This window comes from Nerophis lumbriciformis, linkage group LG27, assembly GCF_033978685.3.
Source record: "Nerophis lumbriciformis linkage group LG27, RoL_Nlum_v2.1, whole genome shotgun sequence".
Lineage (NCBI taxonomy): Eukaryota > Metazoa > Chordata > Actinopteri > Syngnathiformes > Syngnathidae > Nerophis > Nerophis lumbriciformis.
The window spans coordinates 17,744,776-17,757,500 of record NC_084574.2 but is presented as its reverse complement, the minus strand read 5'-3'; the positions used below and the strand labels follow the sequence as shown (position 1 = coordinate 17,757,500).

Below are 12,725 nucleotides of genomic sequence, written 5' to 3'. Positions count from 1 at the left end.
CTGTTGTTGGCCATCACTCATTGGGCCAAGACAACACAAAATAAATACAATCTAATATCAGTTATGTTGGTCAGAAGCAGTACAACACATTAACATATGCAAAACCCCAAACCAGTGAAGTTGGCACGTTGTGTAAATCGTAAATAAAAACAGAATACAATGATTTGCAAATCCTTTTCAACTTACATTCAATTGAATAGAGCAGGGGTCGGCAACCCAAAATGTTGAAAGAGCCATATTGGACCAAAAATACAAAAACAAATCTGTCTGGAGCCGCAAAAAATTAAAAGCCATATTACATACAGATAGTGTGTCATGAGATATAAATTGAATTAAGAGGACTTAAAGAAAACTAAATGAGCTCAAATATAGCTACAAACGAGGCATTATGATGCAATATGTACATATAGCTAGCCTAAATAGCATGTTAGCATCGATTAGCTTGCAGTCATGCAGTGACCAAATATGCCCGATTAGCACTCCCCACAAGTCAATAACATCAACAAAACTCACCTTTGTGCATTCATGCACAACGTTAAAAGTTTGGTGGACAAAATGAGACAGAAAAAGAAGTGGCATAAAACACGTCCTAGAAAGTTATACATGTAAACAAACTACGGTGAGTTCAAGGACCGCCAAAATTAGTAGGACAAAACGGCGCTCGCCAAATACTCGAATCAGTGAAGCATGTTTAATATAAACAGTGGGATTTATAACAATTAGGGAGGTTTGTGTCATGTTTGGCCTCCTACAGAAACCATATTAAAACAAAAAAAAAAAAAAATTTCCCCTCATCTTTTTCCATTTTTCATACATCTTTGAAAAAGCTCCAGGGAGCCACTAGGGTGGCGCTAAAGAGGCTCTAGAGCCGCGGGTTGCCGACCCCTGGTATAAACTGCAAAGACAAGATATTTAATGTTTGACCTGAGAAACTTAATTGTTTTTTGCATATAATCATTAACTTACAACTTAATGGCAACAATACAATAATGGTGCCTTCACAGATGTGTAAGTTACCCATGCCTTGAGCATTAATACACCCCCATACCCTCACAGATGCTGGTTTTTGAACTTTGCGCCTATAACAATCCGGATGGTTCTGTTCATCTTTGTTCCGGAGGACACGACTTCCACGGTTTCCAAAAACAATTTGAAATGTGGACTCGTCAATACTACAGAACACTTTTCCACTTTGTATCAGTCCATTTTAGATGAGCTCGGTCCTAGCAAAGCCGGCGGTGTTTCTGGGTGTTGTTGATAAATGGCTTTGCGTAGTAGAGTTTTAACTTGCACTTACAGATGTAGCGACCAACTGTAGTTACTGACAGTGGTTTTCTGAAGTGTTCCTGAGCCCATGTGGTGATATCCTTTACACACTGATGTGGCTTTTTGATGCAGTACCGCCTGAGGGATTGAAGGTCCGTAATATCATCGCTTACGTGCAGTTATTTCTCCAGATTCTCTGAACCTTTTGATGATATTACAGACCGTAGATGGTGAAATCCCTAAATTGCTTGCAATAGCTCGTTGAGAAATGTTGTTCTTAAAGTGCTAGACAATTTGCTCACGCATTTGTTCACAAAGTGGTGACCCTCGCCCCAACCTTGTTTGTGAATGACTGAGCATTTCATGGAAGCTGCTTTTATACCCTATCATGGCACCCACCTGTTCCCAATTAGCCTGTTCACCTGTGGGATGTTCCGAATAAGTGTTTGATGAGCATTCCTCAACTTTCTCAGTCTTTTTTGCCACTTGTGCCAGCTTTTTTGAAACATGTTGCAGGCATAAAATTCCAAATGAGCTAATATTTGCAAAAAATAACGTTTTCCAGTTCAAACATTAATGATCTTGTCTTTGCAGTCTACTCAATTGAATATAGGTTGAAAAGCATAAGCAAATCATTGTATTCTGTTTTTATTTACCATTTACACAACGTGCCAACTTCACTGGTTTTGGGTTTTGTACATTTAATGCAATGATGCAGTGGTTCTCAAACTTTTCTCTCCAAGTACCACCGTAATGACCAACATTAAAATACAGTAGCGTAGTAGGCCGAAGTATTAAAATTAAAACAAAGGCAGAGGTTTTATTTAACAAGTATGTTTAATATTTACACACAATGCACAAACATCAAAAACAATGAAACTCAATATACTGTACATTTTTACTGACTTCTTTGTCGTACCACAGTTTGAGAGTCACTGCAATGATGTAAACAATATCAGCACAAATGGCCTTACAATATCACACTCTTTTAATATGAACTTAAAATGTCTGTTTCTTTTTCCAACTCTAAATCTGACGTTACATATTAAACTACTCAAAATGTGTACAAAACTGCGATAAAACTAAAGCATTTTCTTCTTCAGTTGAAATGCCTTCAATATTTACTACCGCATGTCTTTATGTACCTTTAATCTGCCTAATCGGGATATTAAAGGCAATTTACCTGAAGAAGAGAATGCCTTGTTTTGGTTTATTCATTTTTTTTTTTTTAATTGTTTTATGTCTTCTTTTTTTTGTGAGGCCCTAGCATGAGTGTTCCTCTTTAACCTTCGTTTGGTATCTCAAGCAAATTTATTTCATTTTATACAAGGTTTCTAATCTGAAGATCACACTATAATAAAGAGGGATTTTTTTTTTTTAGCATAAAAGCAAATTTTAGCATACAATTAGAAAATCCATGAACTATAGCCACATATAGTAATGCATTGAAGCAGAGGTGTCCCGCAGCATTTTTTTTTTTATTAGCCCTCGACATGTTCTGAACATAAATTACTTATTGATTATTGATAAACTGTAACAATGACAACGGTTTGCTTTATCACCGATAGGAGCAAATTTAGATAACAATTGTTTTTCAAATACAATAGGATGGAAAATTATTACCTGACAGGTGAAACGTGAGGAATTAGGGGGGTGCACTATCCGCATAACCCGCCAGAATGTTGAACATCTTAAAAATGTGTTTGGTGGCAATTCTAACTTTGACCACAGCATCAGTTGCTTTGTAGAGTGGCGTTATCCGTCATATATATGAATCCCTTCCCTACTGTAGTTTAGCATATACAGATGAACATTGATTTGCTTTTCATATCTTCAATGTACAAAATGTGTCAAAGTCGTCGTTAGAATAAGTTTGAACACCCTTGCGTTAAAGGGGAACATTATCACAATTTCAGAAGGGTTAAAACCATTAAAAATCAGTTCCCAGTGGCTTATTTTATTTTTCGAAGTTGTTTTCAAAATTTTGCCCATCACGCAATATCCCTAAAAAAAGCTTCAAAGTGCCTGATTTTAACCATCGTTATATACACCCGTCCATTTTCCTGTGACGTCACATAGTGATGCCAACACAAACAAACATGGCGCATAGAACAGCAAGCTATAGCGACATTAGCTCGGATTCAGACTCGGATTTCAGCGGCTTAAGCGATACAACAGATTACGCATGTATTGAAACGGATGGTTGTAGTGTGGAGGCAGGTAGCGAAAATGAAATTGAAGAAGAAACTGAAGCTATTGAGCCATATCGGTTTGAACTGTATGCAAGCAAAACCGACGAAAACGACACGACAGCCAGCGACACGGAAGAAAGCGAGGACGAATTTGGCGATCGCCGTCTAACCAACGATTGGTATGTGTTTGTTTGGCATTAAAGGAAACTAACAACTATGAACTAGGTTTACAGCATATGAAATACATTTGGCAACAACATGCACTTTGAGTGTGCAGACAGCCCAATTTTCATCAATTAATATATTCTGTAGACATACCCTCATCCGCTTGGAGTTGATGTCAGCAGGTCAGGGAAGCTAGGGTCGATATTCTTCTCTTGATCATCTTCGGTGGCATAAGGGAAGGTGTGAGCCAAGACATCCAGGGGGTTTAGCTCGCTCGTCTGCGGGAACAAACTGCCGCCATTGCTTGCCGTGCTACCGAGGTCCTTTGTCCCTGAATTGCTCACACACTCCGGCAGATTCAATGGGGGTCTGGCGGCAGATTTCTTTGACTTTATCGTTGGAAATGCATCTGCTTTGAGTGTCGCAGGATATCCACACATTCTTGCCATCTCTGTCGTAGCATAGCTTTGGTCGGTAAAGTGTGCGGAACAAACGTCCAATTTCTTGCCACTTTCGCATCTTTGGGCCACTGGTGCAACTTGAATCCGTCCCTGTTCGTGTTGTTACACCCTCCGACAACACACCGACGAGGCATGATGTCTCCAAGGTACGGAAAACAGTCGAAAAAACGGAAAATAACAGAGCTGATTTGACTCGGTGTTTGTAATGTGTTTGAGAAAATGACGGATTGCTTCCCAACGTGACGTCATCGCTCCGAGAGCGAATAATAGACAGGCGTTTAATTCGCCAAAATTCACCCATTTAGAGTTCGGAAATCGGTTAAAAAAATACATGGTCTTTTTTCTGCAACATCAAGGTATATATTGACGCTTACATAGGTCTGGTGATAATGTTCCCCTTTAAAGTAACAGGACTGAGTGAAAACCCTGGGACATGACTTAAAGGGGAACTGCACTTATTTTGGAATTTTGCCTATCATTCACATTTATTAAGATAGACAAGAAGACAAAGGTTTTTTTTTGTTTTTGCATTCTAACATGTAAAAATCGGCTCATTCTAGGTGGCTAGCAATGCAGCTAATAGGAGCAATGAATTCTACCACTAAATCACTTAAGAAATGCATTCAGAAACTGTCAACAATACTTTATTTACGTTCCATAATCTGTATAATAACCAAACTGTAGCGACATTGTTATTGTAAGAGCGAACACTGGGGAACTCTTTTTCTAGCGTAGTAACACATCGGCATGCTACGGTATTAGCCATGAAAGCTGTCAAGACTTGGTCCTTGGGTTTAGTTTTTCCAGAAGGCAACGGAAAGTTGGCTCGGGCGAGACGGGAATGTGAGTACATCATTTATTATTATCAAAAAAGTACAAACGAAAAGCGCGCACAGTGGCGGAGAACAAACTATGAAACCAAAAAGACTATAGCACAAAGGCAGAAACTGTGAACAATGAAACACACTAACTGTGGCATTAATAAACAAAAACTTACTTGGCATGGACTAAAGGAGCAGCATGAACGATGGACATGAAAACAAGTGTCAGGAATGTGCAGAGCATAAATGTGGGATGTCGCCAGAAAGACAAACTGATAACAATTAACTTAAATACTACAGACACGATTAGTGAAAACAGGTGCGTGACTCAAAACGTGAAACAGGTGCGTGACGTGACAGGTGAAAACTAATGGTTGCTATAGTGACAAAGCAAAAAAAGTGCACAAAAAGTCCAAAAACAAAACCGAACATGATTAAAACAAAACATGATCACACAGACATGACAAAAGCTAACTACGGCAAGAGATAAGCTAGCTTCTAAATCAGCACAGAATGCGTTTTAGTTTGTAACGCACAGCACTGCAAGATAACACCAGTTTGTACAGACTAAAAACTGAACAATCATATTACAGTATCTGTAAAGTATTAGCCCACATGTCATGTTTTGTTTGTACGCAACTAGCCGGACAGCGTATGTACTGTAGTTGTAATAACACGCATGGCGTGTATCATGATCAATATTAAAGTGACTCACTCGAAGGACAGTTGTCTGTTTGGTCCAGCTGGCTGGGGACGTTTCCTGTTGATTTTGGGTAAGCACTCCATTTATGTCGAAATAGCTTGGCTCCAAATTCCAAATTTATAGCGTCAAAATCACTTTCATCCCCCTCTCCCGTCTTTCGTCCACTCCTACATCTCACTCTTGCTTCGTGCTCCCTTCTATAAGCAGCAGTATGTTTAGCTTCAAAAGTTTAACGTTGTAAAATCCTCATTTGTCCAAAAATAGTTGTCTTTGTTGTGTTACCAAGTTTGCCATGATTAGAAAACACACTTGTGTTTGATTCCGGAAGTAGGAACACGCATTTGTTACCAGAAGTCAGACGTGCACTGCTATGGAAACAGAAATCAAAAGTGCGGAAGAAATCATCCACCCATCCATTTTCTACTGCTTGTCCCTTTCGTGGTTGCGGGGGGTGCTGGAGCCTATCTCAGCTGCATTTGGGTGGTAGGCGGGGTACACCCTGGACAAGTCGCCACCTCATCAAGAAATCATAGATAATTCAAATGATCAAAATACGGTAAATATTGTAAATATTACATATTGTTATGAACGTGTCTGTTACTACATTCTATATAGACTTGCAGTGTGTATATAAAACATTGATGGAGGGTTTTAAAGTTGTTTTCAAGGGCTTTAAAGGCTGCAATGGTGATTCCTATTAGCCAAATTTTTCAAGCCTTTTTTATCATCTTTAAAATAAAAAAAAGACATTTGTGTTCTTGTCTCTCTAGAGGCTTGTGAACGATAGGTAAAATTCCCAAAAAGTGCAAATTTTTACGATTGTGAGCGTAAAGTATATTTGGATTGAGAAGTAACACACAACAAATTCTGAGAAATTTTCATTTTCATTTTTTTTTTCCATTTATTAATTTATTTCAGGCAATGACATAAACAAAAAAGGACAAGGTTAACAACACGTAATAATATAAATTAATATAATGCAAAAGGTAATGCGCAGTATGTAAGCATGATGGTCCAGTTTTGCCTGAAAGGGAGTGGGAAGAAGATAACTTATATAAAGAAAACTTATTTATTTAAGTAAGTTATTTAATTTAAATTACTTATTTATTGAAATTATTATATTTCATGGTAAAGTCTAATTTTGGGAGGCAGGGACAGGCAACACATGCAATTTTCCCAGTATTTGCAAGTAGTTTAAATTCATATTTATAATTGTTTTTATCACCTATACAATCAGATCAGTGTGCAAGACACTTTGCTTTAGCACCATTTGTTGATTTGTTACTATTATTTATTCCAGTTGATCTTTAAAAGGTGTAGTCAGGCACCGTAGTGCCCTGAATCTGACTCCCTTTGTTGATCAACTAGTACAGTGTTTTTCAATCACTGTGCCGCGGCACACTAGTGTGCCGTGAGATACAGTCTGGTGTGCCGTGGGAGATGATCTAACGTCACCTATTTGGGGTAAAAAAATATTTTTTGCAAACCAGTAATTATAGTCTGCAAATGATGTGTTGTTGTTGAGTGTCGGTGCTGTCTAGAGCTCGGCAGAGTAACCGTGTAATACTCTTCCATATCAGTAGGTGGCAGCCAGTAGCTAATTGCTTTGTAGATATCGTAAACAGCGTGCAGGTAAAAGGGTGTATAATGCTTAAACAAAAAATAAACAAAAGGTGAGTTAGGGAAGGTTATGCAGAATTAAACTAAAACTGAACTGGCTACAAAGTAAACAAAAACAGAATGCTGGACGATAGCAAAGACTTACTGTGGAGCAAAGACGGCGTCCACAAAGTACATCCGAACATGACATGACAATCAACAATGTCCCAACAAAGAAGGATAAAAACAACTGAAATATTCTTGATTGCTAAAACAAAGTAGATGCGGGAAATATCGCTCAAAGGAAGACATGAAACTGCTACAGGAAAATACCAAAAAAAGACAAAAAGACACCAAAATAGGAGCGCAAGACAAGAAGTAAAACACTACACACAGGAAAACAGCAAAAAAGTCCAAATAAGTCAGTGTGTGATGTGACAGGTGGTGACAGTACACCTACTTTGAGACAAGAGCTATAGTGATGCATGCTTGGTTATGCTTTAAAGTCATATCCAACAATTGCGACGATGACTTTTTACTGTCGACTGAGTTTCGTTTTTTAATGATTTCTGCTGGTGGTGTGCCTCTCGATTTTGTCAACGCAAAAAATGTGCCTTGGCTCAAAAAAGGTTGAAAAACACTGAACTAGTATATATTGATCAGATACCAATATCAAAGTTACATGTACCGTATTTTTCGGACTATAAGTCGCAGTTTTTTTCATAGTTTGGCCGGGGGTGCGACTTATACTCAAGAGCGACTTGTGTGTGAAATTATTAACACATTACGGTAAAATATCAAATAATATTATCTAGCTCATTCACGTAAGAGACTAGACGTATAAGATTTCATGGGATTTAGCGATTAGGAGTGACAGATTGTTTGGTAAACGTATAGCATGTTCTATATGTTATAGTTATTTGAATGACTCTTACCATAATATGTTACGTTAACATACCAGGCACGTTCTCAGTTGGTTATTTATGCCTCATATAACATACACTTATTCAGCCTGTTGTTCACTATTCTTTATTTATTTTAAATTGCCTTTCAAATGTCTATTCTTGGTGTTGGGTTTTATCAAATAAATTTCCCCAAAAAATGCGACTTATACTCCAGTGCGACTTATGTATGTTTTTTTTTTCCTTCTTTATTATGCATTTTCGGCCGGTGCGACTTATACTCCGGAGCGACTTATACTCGGAAAAATACGGTATGTCAATATAATATACATGTTTTATGTGTGAACTATTTCTTTGTTGTTCTATTTGTATTGGCATGATTATCACAGTAGGTGTGACGCCAACACGACTACCTCATAGAGCAGCTCTTCCGTAACTTGTAAATTAACGATGCCACCAGATCGACTTCCTGTCAGCTTACCTCCCGGCACAATACACACACACACACACACACACGCACACATACTCACACACACACACACACAGAGCGTGACAATTAACCCGCAGCAGTTCACTGGCTCAGGGGATCCATATTTTTTACGCCGTCGCTGTGGGGTCAGACAGTTGTGATGAAACAAGGTCAGTTGTTGTATGCATCATTTTTAAGACAACCTATTTTTTTTCCTCAGGTTGAAATGTAACCTGGGGGGGAAAAAAAGGGTTTTGTTGCACAGACTTCTCAAAAACTAGTTTTCCCACTGTATTTTTAATAGACATGTTACAATGTCAACTCAATGTCTTCGGATTTTCTGAATTAAATAATTGCTCAATTCCAAATCAAAATTATAGAGTAAATTAACTCTTTATTCTTTGATATTTTGATTGAGGTAATAACTTAATATCGCCAAATTTTCTTATATTAAACTAGGGATGCAAGATGTTTTTTCTTCGACACAGATAGCTTCCTGCTTCTCAAGAACGATACCAATAACTTTTATTAACTTATTAATAACTATTATTTTGTAATTAGTGCACGTTTCCCTGCAACTGGCTGGTTACTGGGGTTCAATCCCCACCTTCTACCATCCTAGTCACGTCCGTTGTGTCCTTGGGCAAGACACTTCACCCTTGCTCCTGATGGCTGCTGGTTAGCGCCTTGCATGGCAGCTCCCGCCATCAGTGTGTGAATGTGTGTGTGAATGGGTGAATGTGGAAATAGTGTCAAAGCGCTTTGAGTACCTTGAAGGTAGAAAAGCGCTATACAAGTATAACCCATTTATCATTTATCATTTATTTGAGTGATTTGACTTACTTTTCGAAAGTGTTAAAAAGCAAAAACATAACTTTTAAGGTTAAAGCAGGGGTGTCAAACTATTTTTAAATCGGGGGGCCACATGAAGAAAAATCTACTCCCAAGTAGGCCAGACTGGTAAAATCACGGCACGATAACTTAAAAATAAAGACAACTTCCGGTTGTTTTCTTTGTTTAAAAATAGAACAAGCACATTCTGAAATTGTACAAATCATAATGTTGTTGTTTTTTTTACACTTACATGTTGCGGTTAATAGTATTCTATCTTTATTTGTCGTTATTTATACTTTCTGAATAGATTATGTGTTGGTGTTAATTTTCAATCCATCAAGATAAATTACAGTATGTTATTTATGTATTTTGATCATTTTCCTCGACTGATGTACTAACATCATGTGGTTTATTTTGTACATATGTAGCATCATCTATAAAGATACAAAGAATTGCTATTGTGACATCCAGTGGACACATTTAGAACAGCGGTTTCTTTCATTCAAAAATTTCAGGTTATTTTTTTTACTTAGCAAACTCATCCCGCGGGCCGGATAAAACCTGTTCGCGGGCCTGATCCGGCCCCTTGGGCCGTACGTTTGACACCCCTGGGTTAAAGGAACTAATTATAGTATATTAATGACAATACTGTATATTCTTTTTGAAAGACTTATTGTTAATTCGGTGTAATGAGGCCAGTATTGCAGAGAAAATGGCGCTGGTAATCAAGTCCATGCACACCAGAGACTGGACTTAAGTGCAGGACTTTGTACCAGATGAGAACATTTGGGAAAAGTCACGTTGATTACAGCCACAATGACTAAATCTAAAATGTGCATAAAATGCCTGTAAAATGTTTCATGATTCCAGCTATAAAGTGGGTAAGACACCAGTGCCTCGCTTTCTCTAACCGGCTTCCAGCCCACTCGAGCAGATGTGACGCCAGCAGGTTCTCATGCGGACAGAGGATGTAGTCTGCCCTCTTTTTAAAGCCTCTTTAGGCCAGCGGGTCACCGGGGCCTTTACACTGACATGTTATAAAACATGCAGAGCACAAGCTCACACCTGTGCTGTAACAGCGTTTGTGTATCCAAGCCAGCAGGGTGACACGTTTACTGGGCCAGCGTTGAACGCGTTGGCCTGTAAATCCTCATCAAGTCAGCTTTCATGCGCCGTGTCCTAGTTCGAACTAGAACTGGCTTCTCCATCTGTCCCAGGGAACATCTGACTTTAGTTAGATTTTCAAAATCCCACCACCAAGCCGTTAAAGACAAAGTGCCACTTTATTAGCACACAACATTAAAGCTTCATTTAAACAGGCTGTTTCCCATTTTAACTGGAGAGGTCCATACTTTCCGCATATTCCCATCATTTGGAAAATGATTCTTGAGTTGTATTGCTAGACCCTGCAACAATGCATCTGGCCAACATTTTTGATAATGCCTTCAAAATATGTGTGAAAATATCCTGATTCATGATGAATATGTTACCAAAACACAAACTACGGGCGACGTCCGCACGCCCGCCCACATTTTGGAACTGAAAGTGGGTGTTCCAAATTGTGCCGATACTCTTTAGAAAGCAAGCCTAAAATCATTACCGTGTACCGTATTTTCCGCACTATAAGGTGCACCTAAAAACCTCCAATTTTCTCAAAAGCTGACAGTGCGCCTTATAATCCGGTGCGCCTTATATATGGACCAATATTGAGCCACAACAGGTTTCGCAACTATGGGATGCATAACGTAACCACAGCCTCTCCTGTAGCGTATATTCTATGCGCCTTATAATGCGGTGCGCCTTATATATGAACAAAGTTTTAAAATAGGCCATTCATTGAAGGTGCGCCTTATAGTCCAGTGCGCCTTTTAGTGCGGAAAATGCGGTAAATCGGGTGTCAAACGTAAAAAAAAAACAACAACATTATGATTTGTACAATTTCAGAATGTGCTTGTTCCATTTTTAAACAAAGAAAACAATATGAAGTTGTCTTTTTTTTTTTTTAAGTTATCGTACCGTGATTTTACTAGTCCGGCCCACTTGGGAGTAGATTTTTCTCCATGTGGCCCCCCCATCTAAAATGAGTTTGACACCCCTGATACATACATATATTTGTGTGCAATTCATAGTATTTAATTTTATTTATTTATTTTTTTTTAACGTTTGATTTCTGTTACTGTATGTAAAAACCTGTACTGCAACAATGTAATTTCCCATTTGTGGGATGAATAAAGGTCTATCCCAGGGGTATCAAACGTACGGCCCGAGGGCCGGATCAGGCCCGCGAACAGGTTTTATCCGGCCCGCGGGATGAGTTTGCTAAGTATAAAAAATCAATCGGAAATTTTTGAATGAAAGAAACTGCTGTTCTAAATGTGTCCACTAGATGTCGCAATAGCAATTATTTGTATCTTTGTAGATGATGCTACATATGTACAAAACAAACCACATGATGTTAATACATCAGTCGAGGAAAATGATCAAACTACATAAATAACAAACAATAATCTGTTTTTGATATAATTTTTTTATCTTGATAGATTGAACATTAACACCAATGAGTTGACTGATGAACATTATCACATAATTTATTCAGAAACTATAAATAACGACAAATAAAGTATATATACTATTAACCGCAACAGGTAATTGTAAAAAAAAAAAAACATGATTTGTACAATTTCAGAATGTGCTTGTTCTATTTTTAAACCAAGAAAACAATCTGAAGTTGATAAAAATGATTAGTTCCAGTTACGATGCGGATGTCGCTTCAGTCTAGGGATGTCCGATAATGGCTTTTTGCCGATATCCGATATTCCGATATTGTCCAACTCTTTAATTATCGATACCGATATCAACCGATACCGATAAATACAGTCGTGGAATTAACACATTATTATGCCTAATTTGGACAACCAGGTATGGTGAAGATAAGGTCCTTTTTAAAAATAAATAAATAAATAAAATAAGATAAATAAATTAAAAACATTTTCTTGAAAAAAAAGAGAGTAAAAGAATATAAAAACAGTTACATAGAAACTAGTAATTAATGAAAATGAGTAAAATTAACTGTTAAAGGTTAGTACTATTAGTGGACCAGCAGCACGCACAATCATGTGTGCTTACGGACTGTATCCCTTGCAGACTGTATTGATATATATTGATATATAATGTAGGAACCAGAATATTACTAACAGAAAGAAACAACCCTTTTGTGTCAATGGGGGGGGGGGGGGGGGGGGGGGGGGGGTTAGTGCACTAATTGTAAGTGTATCTTGTGTCTTTTATGTTGATTTAATAAAAAAAATTTTAA

General features: G+C 37.9%; 1 protein-coding gene across 3 annotated transcripts in view; it reads left to right on the top strand.

Annotated features, from left to right (window-relative positions):
- add3a (adducin 3 (gamma) a) overlaps window positions 1-12,725 on the top strand; it is a 357,656-nt gene that overhangs the window by 335,926 nt on the left and 9,005 nt on the right. The window lies entirely within an intron of this gene.